General features: G+C 30.9%; 1 protein-coding gene across 4 annotated transcripts in view; it reads right to left on the reverse strand.

Moving 5' to 3' along the window:
• The window catches only part of LOC143199566 (uncharacterized), a 360,802-nt gene that overhangs the window by 295,756 nt on the left and 49,197 nt on the right, over positions 1 to 15,849 (reverse strand). The gene's annotated exons all lie outside the window — the stretch shown is intronic.

Raw genomic sequence — 15,849 nt, forward strand, 5'->3', positions numbered from 1 at the left:
CAAAAACCTGAAAGTAATTACCGACACACTTGGTATATAAGATTATGTTATTAAGTTCTACTTTGACTGATGTTTCCCATGATCGAAGATAACATCCAAAAGAGACAACAGGCATGAACATATTACAAAAAGAAAATATAACCGAGCAGCTTTTCCATTTATCAAATATATAAACTCGCCGTTTTAAAATTATCAAATCAAAACGCTCGTCAATAATGGAAATTAATTTAATTTACTTTAGCGAATTTTCTTTCACATTTATTTTCGAATAGATGCTTCTGAAATAACTCCCATATCTAAATGGCACATACATAATTGAATCAAAATGAAGTCATTTTCCATTTGTATGTTAATAATATTGTCTATACTGCCTCTGCTACATATTTGTTTTCAACAATTAGCCAATTTACATACGATAAAGATAGGGCGTCTAAGTAAGATGTTAGTTTTTAAGCACGCACGGTGTATTTAACATAAAATTCGAATTAGAGTTGGAACCTACTTACGGCGACACTTATCACAGCAAATGAGACTTCTACTTGGAAATGGACAAGAATTGAATTTAAAGTTGGCTTACCTGAAAAAAAAACAAGTTATTATTAGTAAGAATATATACTGAATCCATAGAGTTTATAAATTAACATACTAGGTTAAAATTAGTTAGGCTTAGTCATATTTTGGGTGAATACAATTGGTATGATATTAGAATGCCTATTAGCGATAATATGAATAATAAAAATAGCTTTTGAAATAGAATGGGTTTTGATTTTTTTAATAGCTTTAGCAGACACTAAATAATGTCTTCAAAGCAGTTTTTAGAGTTTAGAGAATAATCTGTGAGAAGATATATTAACATATTTAATATATGAAAAAACAAGAAACGCGTTTCAATTTCAAATTAACCGAAAAATGGGGGTTCTTATGGGTCATCGTCTTCGAAATCGAAAGAACTTATTCTGAATAAAACATTATCAGCAAATTATGTTTTCATGATTTTGAATTTTCGGAAAGCTGAAAAACAATTTTCGAAATAACATTTAAAATTTTTTTATTAAATTTTATCACGTATTCAAATGACTATTTTAATGGCAATGATGACAGTCACAGTTCAACCAAATGAAACACAAAATTAAATACGACTTGAAAATGCTTATTATTTGATCACAAGATTAATTATTTAACCAAAAAATGTTTCTGAAAGGATTAGCTTACTTATTGCAACGTTAAGTCGGTAGATGAACTATAGGCACAAAGTATAAAGATTTATTATCAGGTGATGAGTCAGAGAAAGCTCCAAAAGTTGCTGTAAAGCGAGTGGTTATAAATGAAACTGAGATATTTTCAACTGACCATGGACGAAAAGATTTTCTGAATACGGTTAACAGGTGATAATGTGTTTTAGTGCATGATAAAGTTTTGTTGTTAACTGAAAGAAAGCAGGAAGTTCTTTGAAAAGAGAAAAAAAAGGAAACAATTCAAATTCTTGAGAAATCATCATTTTTTCTCATTACAGATCTCAACCATTTTAGTAAAATTATGGAGGATTTTTGAAACGATTAAACTGGTTGTCCTAAATCAGAAGAAACTAAAAGTGCTTCGAACAGGTCAATTAAAGTCCCCGGCTACTTCAAAAAATGCGTGTATAAATTTAACAGCTGTTGGATCATTAGTTTGTGAATTGTAGCATTTTGAGTGAAGCAACTTTTGTTATTGTGAAAAAAATTGTTAAAAAAGAATTTCGCGTGAAGATAAAATATTGCTTTTTGCAAGGAAAAAACAGCCGAGTTGCAGTGTGCGGAAACTCCAGGAAAATCAACCGTCAAGTATTGGTATGCTAAGTTTAGACTGTTCTTGACGTGGTGAAATGAGCACCGAAGACGGCGAACGCAGGGGATGCCTAAAAGATGTTGTTACCGAGGAAACATATATATCATTCACGAATATTTGGGTATGAGAATGCTCTGGGCAAAGTGTGTGCCAGGTGACCCCAATTTTGACCAAAAGCAACGACGAGTTGATGATTCGGAGCAGTGTTTGAAGATGATCAAGCGTAATTAACCCGAGTTTTTGCGACGATATATGACAATGGATGAAACATGACTCCATCATTTTACTCCTAAGTCTACTCGACACTCATCCGAGTGGACTGCACATGATGAACCCGGTCCAAAGCGTGGGTAAACGCAACAGTCGGCTGGCGAGATTATGTCGTCTGTATTTTGGGATATGCATGGAATAATTTTCATTGACTACCTTGAAAAAGAAAGGACCATCAACAGCGACTATTACATAGAGTTATTGAACCGTTTGAGGGACGAAAACATCGATAAAGGGCCGCATTTGAAGAAAAAGAAAAAGTACTGCTTCACCAAGACAATGCACCGTGTCACAAGTCAGTGAAGACGATGGCTAAAATCCATGAATTTGGCTTCGAATTGCTTCCGCATCACCGTATTCTCCAAATCAGGCTCCCAGCGACGATTTTCTATTCTAAGATCTTAAAATAATGTCCGCTGAGAAGACATTTTCGTCGAATGAATAGGTGATTGCCAAAACTGGCCTATTTTGAAGCAAAAGACAAATCGTACTACAAAAATGGTATCGAAGTTGGAGGGTCGCTATAATCAGTGTATCACCCTGGAACGGAATTATTTTGAATAAAGAAAACTAATATTGCCAAAAAAATATGGTAGGCCGGGACTTTTCGATAGACCTGATATATGGTGAGAGAAAAAAATTAAAATTGGTAAAATGTATATGTAAATTTCACATGACCAGTTATCATATCATACCGGATATAGTGTGGCCCCAAAAAGAACGAATTTGTCCAACTACATTATGGAAAAAGGTAATTCACTTTTGCATAAATCAATAGATCTAGAGTTTACGTTAAATCCTAAAATTTATATTTTAAGTTAAATGCGTTTACTCGAGATCACATAAAAATAACAACACTATTTTATTATTTTAATAAAGTTAAAAATCTGAGGCTACTTCGATAAACAAACAGCAATGTTCATCTTGTGCTTGTGTGACAATATATGAATATTTCGACACATTCCCATTAATTCACGTATAATTTAAAGTATACATGATCCTTATTAATATATTCAAAATCACTTTTGCTATCAAACAGCTGACTTTAATTTATACGTCAAATTACCAGACTCTTCTACCCATTAAACAACTTAATTGTATAAAGCACAAAAACAAATATATTATGTCAATGCTTGTTTATGGTTTACTGTTCCTTTTATTTCATTAATTTTTTTAAAATAAATATTACGTAATTATTCTTATTTTATAAAAATAAGTGAAAACCCAACAGAAAGGGGTTACTGTGCTGTGTGAGCATTTAGGTCCCCTAATTTATTAAATTATTTGCTAGCTTTACAAGGGAAAGATATTTCACGTCGAAAAATTATTTCTATTTTTCAGAAAGTAATTTCGAGTTTCTTCTTAAATTTAATAAAAAAATTGTTATAAATATTACGTAATAATCCTTATTTTATGAAACAAAATAAACAAGAAGAAAAAGTTACTGTGCTAATTTATTGCTGTACAGTACTGTACTAGTTTATTGAATTATTTGCTTGATTTTTAAGAAGTACCTCTCATTCTATGCTGCAATAAAAATGAATTCTTTTCCAAAATGGAATATGTATAACTATTAACTATAAACTTTTAGTTATTCCTATTTTATAAAATTAACTAAAGAAATTTAATAATCAGAAAAGGTTACCTTGCTGTGTGGGCTAAACTATTTTCTTGCTTCAAAAGAGAATCTTTCATTTCAGAAATAAAAATTATTTCTCTTTTTCAGAGAAGTAATTTCAATACAGCATAAAATAATAGTTGCAAAACTGAATATATCATTGACAGATAGAGATTAAATGTGGTCGCTCTTTATGTTATTTTTTGATTAAATAATTGATTCAACAGAAACATGAAAGACAATTGAAGATCGAACAATTGAAGAACTCGCACCAAACAACCATTGGAATGAGGGAATTATGAAAAAAAAACCGAATTGAGAAAATTCACATTTCTGTTTAGTATCTTGCACTGTGAAATATTTTCAAAGCAATTTCCGCAGACACTTAAACTCTATAACTCTTAGTATCTACTTTACTACAGGATGATGTTTGTATCAACAGTGGTCACATCGGATTAATCGAGTTGCATATCAACGAAATCTAAGCATTTGGTTAAAAACTGGACCACAAACTGGTTGTAACTCAGAAGTATATACTAATATGATAGGATATGGATAGAAATGACAGCTCATAATTAACTAAAGATTAAAAATATATAGCACAATACAGGTTTAAGATAAAACTAACATCAATTTCTTAAACACTAACCAATGCTTTGCAACCATCCTGGTAATACCATCATTCCGTCCTTATAGAACATACTTCTCATTCTGGTCTAAAGAAACTGAATGAAATGATTTTCACAAGACTCTTTTGAAGCCAACTTTACGCTATATAGATTATTATTAGTATTGTTGGACAGGAAGACGATGCCTTTCCCAATGATGAAATTTAACAATTTTTTAAAAAATCTACTGCTGGATCTACGATTGGATCGTTAGCTGGTAAAGTTCAAGAACATCATGTTAAATTATTACTTTCAACTACTAATAAGCACTTAAGGTTACCTTATTTAGCGACAAAAGAATTAAAGGAATTTTTCAACACTTTATGAAGCGTATTTGAGTGTGGGCCTACGATCTTCTTTACCCTATATTATCATACGTAATCCACTTTTCATCCCCTGTAGGTCATTAGTGGTTCAATTGCTTTCAAGTGGTGTTAGCAGTAATTCGCAAATGAAAGATCACATGGAACCCATATACCATTTTTTTTAGGTATCTGGTCTGACATAAATGGTTTTATGGTTATTGGTTTACTTCCATAGCATTGTCCACTTTTTGAACGTTAAGCTGCCAACATAAGATTTATCTTTGACATCGCAATTTCTGAGTTATTAAATAATTAACCATACCACAAAAACTCCATATTGGCTCCATTTGAATGCATTTTGATCAACGTTTGACATGTAAAAAACATATTGTGACAAAACGCAAACACAGAGAACATCCCAATGCATTCGCGAAACAGTTAAATGTGCGCGATGATAGTGTAGTGCATAGGCTCAAACGCTAACTACCATACCGAACTGATTAATAGACACATAGAGTAGATTTGGTAATCTCTAGAATAAGCTAGAATAGTATCTAGAATAAGATTTAGATTATAAGTTTGTACAGCAGATGACTTAGTGAAACGATTTTTTACATGTCAGGATAGTTATATTATACAACGGAAATCATATAATAATACTTGGTTCCAAGCCCATTTCAGATTTTATTAGTTTATTTATGTACGATTTTATTTAAATAATTTATGTATATCAATAACAAAATTAACAAAGTTGCCATTTACCTAAAGAAGTCACAAAGCTATGACTTAGTAACAGTATAATTGTTGCAAAAACTACCATGACAGAGAAGTATAAAACTCACCAGCTTTAACAATGCAGCATTTCGAATAACACTTTTCTTAGGCATTTGGAAGATAGCTAAAATTATTATGAGCCCAAAATGAAACTGGAGAATGACAGAATGAAATAAAGGAATATAGAATAATTCCACTGCTATCACTAATATCTAAGGTATTTTAAAAACTCCTGTTAAAATCTAATACCTACATATCAGTTTGAGTTTATTAACAAGTATTCAACGATTGACCAGGTACATAGAATAATATGTGAAATTGTTCAGCTATATTCTTATATGTAGCACAAGCCGTCGAAGAGATATGGACGATGATGACCTTGATCATAATCAACCCAAAATGTTACCTAAACAACACACTGAACTACTAAAATCTTACTTTACATCCAGAATGCCTAGAGTAAAACAAGAGGAAGCCTACTTTACAAAAAAATAAGTTAAAGCAAGTGTATACCAAAAATAAATATTTTGGGTCCAATTATTTATTTACACTACACATGTGATATACCATAAATGGAATATATCATGATGGCTACATTTGCTGATGATACTGCCATTCTTGCTGTCGGAGATAATGGCAAGGAAGCCACCCACAAATTACAACCGGCAAGTGACAACATAAATAATTTGACCAAAATATGGAAAATACAAATTAAACGACAATATAAAATCAAACCTCACAAGCATCAAGAACAGAAATTAATATTATCTTCCTGATGCAAAACTTTTAATACGTTTCATTAAATGTATTGATTAATTCAAAGAAAATCACAATTATAATATAAATACTATCACTTTTCCATTAAAAAGTTCAGAGAAGTATTGTAGGTGCACCCAGATACTTTAGGACTGATTACTTACATCAAAACCTTCAAATACTGACTGTCACTCAGGGTATCAAGATTCTCATGTCAATACCGAAGTACTACAACTCTTGGATAATATCAGAACAGGACACGAGGTCAAAAGAATCATACCATTTCATATTATGAAGTGTTAATACATAAACGTTATTACACCAAATAATAAGACAGTACCGATGGGTGTATATGGCAAGTTATAGGTTAGTAGGCAACGACCAATAACAGTGCAATAAATATAGAGTTTATTCAAAATAGCAGTGACTCGGGAAACGTCGCAATGTTGCCGCGGCTACTCTGAGTTTTAGTACATTTACTAACAAATATTCTATTAAATATAATTTATTTTAACCTTATACTACATCAAATGCATATATTATCGAATAACTTAAAACTACAATTAATTATATAGTCACAATAATTTATAGGTTAGAGTCATTTTATTTTATATACATTGAGTTTTTTTCCACGCTAGTATCGGTAGGGCTCTAGACGCGTTTTTATATGTAGTGGTATCCTCCGAAGGCCTAATCCTCTTAATTAACAATTGTATATCTGAGTAATGTATTTTACTTTCATTAGAGAGCATATTTATACGCTTAGTTCTTGTTTCTTGCGATCCAGTTCTTGGAAAGTCATTATGATATTACTATATTTCTCTTTAGTTTATCCTGTTACTATCTGTATACATCTTTCTTGGTAAAACTACATTTAATCACCACATTCTCCTTAGTGCATTTGCCATATATACAAAACAGTTAGTGTTACATGTCTACCCATACATGTCAACTAAACTTTCATGTATATTCTAAACAATAACACACATGCTGATAAAGCTTTCTTCCAATCTCTTAAAGACTTGCTCAAGATTCTACCATTTGCCAATTTCTTCTTCAATGTGTCTGATCGAGCTCATACAAACCGAAGGAACAATAACTGATGGTTCCTCCAAGTTCTTTAAAAGCTAATTTTCTAAAACTACTGCAAAGACTACTGCAAACTACTGCAAAGTTATGGTTCATTTCTTCATGGTAGTCACCCTTGGACTTAGGAAACACTAATTCGGCACAAGGAAAATAAAACCATTCCTGTTTCCAGCATGAATAACTATATGTCTGCAATGAATAAATGTTATGACTAATCGATAGTCATTCCAATGTTTACGTTTTTCCATGAACCTTTGTTGTCCTTACACTATATTTATTATCATCTTGCCATGAGCCAATGTACCATTCTGAAAAATTCATGTCTCTTTTAAATATATAAATTGATATAATTCTTCCTTGATTTTGTTATATGTTTTTAAAAATTGTATTGTTTTAAAATCAATCTCTGGAAGTTCCATTAGATCCCTTCGTAGGTTATCTTTACACCACTTAAATCCTATATTATCCAACAATGTATGAAGGGATGTTCTACATCTCTCAAATAGCTGTATATCTTTTGGATCTTTATGGATACTTTCCAGACTAATAATTTTCTCTGAAATAATTGTATTAAATTATGTTTCGATTGAAAAAACTACTTACCGTTTTATACATTACGTATATTTGATCTCTCAAACACCAAGATTGATCTTTATTCGTCACTTGTTTTGCCTAAACACGGTTTCTTTTTGGCGAATTTAAGGTTATATTGTTTTTTATTTTTTGAGATATTTTAGTGACCTTGTCCGTACCAATATAAAGTGCAGCTGCAAGACGCATAAACATTTTTCAGTAAAAACCGCGGCGATTTGACATTTATTAAAACAAAAAACAACGTTTGCCGATTTATAACCCGTGATTATAGTATTTTGAAGAATTTTCAGACGTTTGGCAAACGGACAAATTTTGCGATCTCATTCCGTTACATGTTCGAACTTCGCTAACAGCATTCTATCTCTTTTTAAATAGAATAAAATGACAAGGATAATATTGTCTAACTGTGAAACGAATTTATAACTTTAGAGATATATATTGACACTCATGTCACTGCAGTTTTGAATTGACTATATATAAAAAAAAAGTATATCGATATTCAGTAATAAAAAATTCGTATCAGTATAATGCCAATTATCAATCCTGTTAATACATATATTTGTTGTTAAAAATAATCCAAAAACCTTGAACTTCATACCAAGAAACATAAGAATAATGAACTTTAGCCATTCAAAAAGAATACCTAACCGATCTGTCTCAACGCAAATTTCATTCACATATATCTTGTTTGCTTAGTTTTAACAGTAAAATATCCGCAAATATTGATTCAGTAAATCAGCACTAATACCAACAAAAGACGTATTAAAAAATAGGAGGTGGCTATAGATTTCATCCATCGAGATAATGTCGTACAACAGCATTCGATCTATATTTGAACTGATGCAACATGTTGTACCATATTTTTTTGCGAACTAGTTCGTGACACAGTTATGAAAACAAGGAAATGTTAAAAAAATAGCATCGTTGCGAAATATTGACATAAAGATTTATCATCAGTTAACGTTCTTCCGAGCAATCTCCTTGAATAAGGTCAGATAACAATTAAATTTAAGTATTTGTTTTTAGTACCGTTCATATGCAGTTAAAATTTATTGATATCGTGTTGCTTGTATTGATGAATTGCAGCTTTCAATGTTATCATGTACTATCTGAATTAATTAGACAAAAATGACTGTAAAATATTTGTGTGCTAAGGTACAGGTCCGAAAAATCCTTGGTCTGACGTAAATAGTGATATAATCAATTTAGGAAAAAGTAATTTAATTTTTATTCATGCTTTTTCAACGAAAGACTGAATCAAGTGACTTTCACAAACTGCTTTTGAATTCAGCTTTACGTCATTATAGCCAATGCATCCAAATTGCTCAGCTAATGTCTTAATATGCGTGATCTAGTGCTGTCGTAATAGAAGACACTTTTCGTTCACATATTTCTGTACTGGGTCCATTAAATTTTCCAGTGTCAATTCATTGTCACCCCAGGTATAGAGCTCATCTTTATATATATATATATATATATATATATATATATATATATATATATATATATATATATATATATATATATATATATATTTATTATATAATACTTCATAAAAAATGTAACTTTTCTTTTTTATATCTATATTTTTATAAATTCATATCATATCTACCACACTATGAGATTTTAAAATATATTTGCTTTGATATTATTATTTTCAACACAGGTCCTCTTGTCCATTTTCTTGCAACCCTAAGAATATAGTTAAATAAAACATTCTTACACATTAACGGTTCTTTTCAATAGGTGGTATGATTCAATTTCTTATAATATAAAAGCGTTAAAAGTTAATGAGGGACGTATTTCATTTTGAGCTTCCTTTTATAAATATGAACAAAGTTTGGAATCACTAAAATTCGCATTAATATTATAATAAAGTCTATATATAAATTATAATTCTGAGATTTATAAACTAGGTTCCCTTTTTAAAAGTGACGAAGTGAAAGTGACTAAATTATTTTAATGGTTTATCGGTCTGGCCAACATATATCCTAAGGCATTATTCATATTTCTAAAAATTATAACGCTATATCTATTTGTTTAGATACAAGTTTTTGACTTACATATTATACATTGTAAATGAATAAATTAATTTTTTTAATTGTAAATTATATATCTTGCATAAAGGGGGATAAATAGTATTTATTTCCTAATAAATAGTACCTAATATTGTAAAAATTAATAAAGGCTCTGAAATTCATCTTTGGAACAAACTTTAAGAACTTTAGTAAACATAATTGTGTTCTCGAAAAATAATGTGTTACATCATATAAACATGTAAATGTTGGGTTCAATGTTTCAAAAATAATGATATTGATGTAGTTACCAAACAACAAATGATCTGATATTCATATAAAGGGTAGAACATGAAAGTACTAAACTGAAAAAGATAGAATTAACATAGTGGAATTTAGATAATCTCAGAAAAATGATACAAAAGAATGAATATAATACAAAATGTTTAATGTTAATAAAAAATGTTTAATATTTTTCACAACAGAGCGTTATATTTAAAATAAGTTTGATCAAAATTAATTCGTAGTCCTTATATCTGAACCACAACAAAATAAAATGGTTATTATTATGTTTTTATGCATTATTTGATTTAATTAACTATATAAAGAATATGAAATAGGTTTGGTCTATGGATAAGGTGCTCCAATAATGGTCAAGGCTTCTACTACAATTGTTACAGAGCGTGGTATGCTTATTATTGTGAGAAATTCACCAAAATTAATAAAGTCAATCGTGCCAACAATCAGGCGGGATATGATTAAATTATCTGGGATAGCATACACATTAGTCCGAAAATTCGAAGTAAGTCCAGTCGAAATTTCGGTTATAGGGTTTACAAATAAGTTTCATTTAGATAATTGATGCATTATGCAGTATTTTCTTTCTTCCCCTTTTATAATAAGTAAAATTTGATAGAGGGTTAAGCATTTTTTCTTTAAAATACTAAGTTGTTGAGTTTTCATATTGAACTGAGCACTAAATTGCCAGAGTTTAAAATATTTAAAAAAATCAGAAACAATATAATCTTGGATTCATCGAAAACAAATCGTCTACATACAAAGCGGGTAACGAATCAAGCCCGGCTTGATGTGAGGTCTATTAGAGATCAAATATATGAAATGTATAAAAGAAGAGAGTAGTTTTTATGTATAAATGTAATTGTAATAAATGTGATTTAATACAACTATTTCAGAGGGAATTATTAGTCCCGAAAGTATCCATAAAAAGCTTAGAGATGTGCAGCTTTTTGATGGATTTAGAACATCCCTTCTAATGGGTAATATAGGGATGAATGCATATAATAAAATCAAGGAAACTAATTATTTCAAGTTGTTTATTGAGACATGGATATTGCAGAATTGGACCAATATACCCAATGGTCACTCATGGCAAGATAATAATAAAAATAGTGTTAAGATAGTAAATGTCGATGGAAAAAGGTAAACGTTGGAATAACAAATGATTAGGCTTTCTTAGTCATAACATTTATTAATAACTATTTGCAGAGATATTGTTCTTCAGGCTAGAAACAGGAATGCTTTTATTCCTGGCGCAGAGTTACTGTTTTCCTTCAAGCCCAAGGGTGGCTACCATCGAGAAATTGAGAATAATATGTTTTTGTTGTAGTTTGGAAATCAGCTCTTAAAGAACTTGGAGGAACCATCAGGTATTGTTATGGACAATTCGCCATACCATACTACACTGGTGGTAAAGATCCCAACAAGTGCATCGTGTAATGTCTTTCACTATATAAAATAAATTTCCAAGACATCATGCTAAAGATTGAGCTATTTCAAATTGTTACTCTGTAAATATAAACGAAATATTTAATTTTATTTTATAACATACTTTTATAGAAATAGACTAGAGAAAAAATATTAACTTTTTGCCGATATGGAAAATACATTAGGAAGAATACAGTGATTAAATCTTTTAAAATGTTTTCAAGAAAGATGTATACAGGTAGTACAACAAACTAAGGATAAATACAGTGATATCAAAACGACTCTACAAGGAGACACCGAAGGAAACAAGAACGCAAAAGAACAACATATGCTCTCTAATGAAAGTAAAATACATTACTTGAATATATAATTGTTAACTAGGTGCTACTAACAGAAGATACAACTACATAAATAAATGCCCTTAGATCTCACAGAAGGTATGGAAAAAAGTTCAACGCAAATAAAATAAAACGCAACCCTAACCTACAAACTATTATGACTGTATAATTAATTAGAGTATAAGTCCGTCGATAATATATGCATTAGGTGTACTATAATATTAAAAAAATATATGTAATAAAATTTTTTAAAATTATTTTATTTAGATTAGACATTTGTTATGTTGAAAATAAAATGAACTAAAACTCTTAATGCGGTAATATTGCGATGAGGTTATTAATTTAGGTGACATGAGTTGACTATTGTATTGAACAGACTCTATATGGGTTTTCAGTAGCATATTTTGACTGTTGATCAAAATTGAATCTGCTATAACCCTAATTTTTTAAATATTTTTATATTTATACACTTTATTTTAATTGGTTTTAATTGGATTTAATGGTTTTATTCAATAAATACATAATATTACACACAATCATCTGAGTTTTATTTAAAAAATTCATATCACTCATTATCCTAATATAAGTCGTTTTGTGTACCAACTAAAAACCTAAATTCATTTTTCTTGTATCACGCTCCTGCTATCGAAATAGTTATAGGAAGAATCTTAAAAGGGCTCTCATAAATGTGTATGAAATTAAAAACATTCATATTTGATACCATACTTACTTAAGATTTAATTACTTTGTTAGCACTTAGAATATGGCCCAAACTAATATGATTCTTAAACCTTGGAAAGAATCAGAAGACACCTCCTCTTAGCGTCCTATAAGCCTATTAGCTGGGATATCTAAACCTTTTGAAAACCTATACATTAAGAAATTCAATTAAGAACAAATAGATATATTATTTCTGCTGCATATTTCGATATATCCCAAGCCTTAGACAAAATGTGGCACACTAGACTGTATATTAAATTGAGCTTTTGCCCCATACGCACTTTCAACTGCTGAAATCATACCTTACAGACAGATATTTTATTGTCAAAAAGGGTAACGAATACATTGACCTACACCCAATATACTCGGATGTTCCGTAGGACAGTATCCTTAGCCCATTATCTATTGTCCATATCCTTATCCCATATCTATTGTATACAATCGACCTACCGACCTCAAGAAACACTACTGTTGAAACATATGATGACGATACATCGGTTTTATCATCACACGACTATCCAATATTAACCACAAGAAACATCCAAATTAATCTTAACAAAGTCAAATTGTTGTTTGCATATTACGTCTCCAACAAACTAATTCACGAGCGTGATTCGAAGTGTTAGTGCAAAGTACTCTGAAAGACTGTTAGAGCATCCCAATGCACTAGCCAAACAGTTAAATGTGTCCAGTCTTGTCCATTGTCCAGTGTCTTTTGAATAAGATTTAGATTATAAATTTGTACAGCAGATCACTTACTGAAGCGATCTTCTACATGTCAGGATAGTTATATTATATAGCGAAAATCGTATAATAATACTTATTGCTCTCGGGCAGATTGTTGAAATTCTAGGAAATTAATAAAAAAAAGATTTCTTGTATCGTAAATCGTAAATTTGCCACAAGGTTCCGAAAATCGATCGAGAAGTGCACGATCATCGTTCTTTGTTTGGCTGCAATTTCGTACAGCCACGCAATGCTACGTTAGCTTAAAAAATGACATCACATCGACCGTCTTTTATTGTTATTAATTAATCGGTTCGAACTACCACGGTTTCGGCTTTTTTCTTTCGCGAGATCATGTTTATTCATGGATAAACCCACCGCATTCCCGTTTTATGGCAAGTTTTACAACATCCGGGTCATCAGGCGAGAAACGGAACGGGCTGCATCGGTATGCGAAGGATATGCGGACCCGTTTTATAAGTAACATAAGTACTAAATTACCCAAAAAAAAAATAGCAAAATAATCGCTTCGGATTAGGGTTTCTAACTTCGAAATGTCAACAAAATAAAGTCACAAAAATATTGAAGATACCTCTATGTTTAATTTCTAAATATGATTACTAAGACATTAGGCATAAATAAATTATAGCGACCTTGATGCATGTCGAATTTTACATCTTAGAATAGCGGTCTACAAAATACCCAGAAATATAATTCCAGATGTTGAACACGGGCGGGGTACAACTTGTAGCCAGCGCCAACTTGTACACGACAACGAATATTAGAAATAACTGGCAACCCCGAGACGTTTATCTGGGAGATTATTGAATGGTACAGTCATTGATTCAGTGTCGTAACAATCGTTCAGTTTAGACGTGCCACCATCGACTGCCCAAGCCAAATAACCTAAATTGGCCCATGATCAATTCGTTGAACTGTACTAACGTGTGACAATGACTGAAATAATAATTTTAAAAAGAATTCTATAACACTCATAATTTTTTTAAAAATATTGTCTTCTTTTCATCAACGATGGTTAATCTAGACTGGACCTACAGTTTAACGTAGGGTCCGAACCAAGGTCCTCGGCATTAAACCTACCGACTGACCAATTACCAATATAGAGACCATTCCAGAAGACATCCGGTCTTTCCCAGCCTGTTTACTGGCGTGGCTGGAATGGTTATTCCTTGTCGGATTTTCCACTGTTGCCTATAAAGACATTTACAATTATAATCACAAATATAAAGTACATCCATTCCCCAGCAGGATTCGGGCCCTCGACTATCGCAACAGTAGGAGAACCGTCGTGTCGCCTTGACCACTGCGCCAACGAAGAAATAGAATCGCTCTCATAGAATTTAACTGAGTATGTCAGCAGATGATGAAGTACAAAATTGTATTAGTACAACACTTGGAAGTAAAGTGAATAAATATAGAGGAGTCTAAAGTGTAGAAGAGTCTAAACAGTTGCCTACAATGTTTTTACGACTTCTCATATGGTATTGTTAGTTTTTGAAAAGCAAACTGAATGACTATTACTTCTACTTCCGATTTTTCCGATCAGTTCAGCGATAACATTGTAGCCAAATATATGATTATTTTAGATAAAAAATATGTGAAAACATTTTATGTACCTTTGAAATTTGAGGTTTTACCTCGATTTCCCCAACAGATCCAATGGGGACCACCTCGTAAATGCACTCTTTCGAATAAAAAAATTATTTTCAAAATCGGTCTATAATTGACGGAGAAATCGGCGAACATACACTCCTTTTTTGAATTCGGTTACTAAAATCAACTACCTGTACAAAATTAATTGAAAAAAGTGACTGAAATAAAAGAACGAAATATTCTAGGTATATAGTAACATACTATTCAGGTGTCTAAAAAATCTGGATATTCTAAGAGCAAGTAAATGTTTACATTATAAGAGTCCCATTAACATAGGATTATGAATTTGACCAGCAGTGCTGTCTGGGCAATAAGTCGTCATTTATCTCCATTAAAATAAAATAGTTTTAAAGTAAAAACAAAACTTTTTGTTTTTAAACTCAACATATCATAATTTACTATATCTGTTAATTATAATTATCACTTCTACAGGTTCTACCAATTACATTAAATTCCTTAATTCCTTTTACATATTTTAATGGCCACCATTATTTTTTAGTTTAGCTTAGATAAAAACACGAGAAATTAAATTAATTTTTAATTAATGATTCCATTAAATGGAAGATTCAAATTCTGAATATATTAATAATATAGTACTTGTTGGTATTTATTTTGAGTTTAATATATAAATCGTCACATTATTCAAATCGAAAACAATTATTATAAATTATTAGTGATATGGTTTGTTTATACCAGCATAATTTATATTGAAATTATGTAAATGTGTTTTATTGTCTTTGCTACGGTAAT

Source organism: Rhynchophorus ferrugineus, unplaced genomic scaffold (genome assembly GCF_030347505.1).
Source record: "Rhynchophorus ferrugineus isolate W39M unplaced genomic scaffold, kcgeb_rfMv2 rfM7, whole genome shotgun sequence".
Classification (NCBI taxonomy): Eukaryota; Metazoa; Arthropoda; class Insecta; order Coleoptera; family Curculionidae; genus Rhynchophorus; species Rhynchophorus ferrugineus.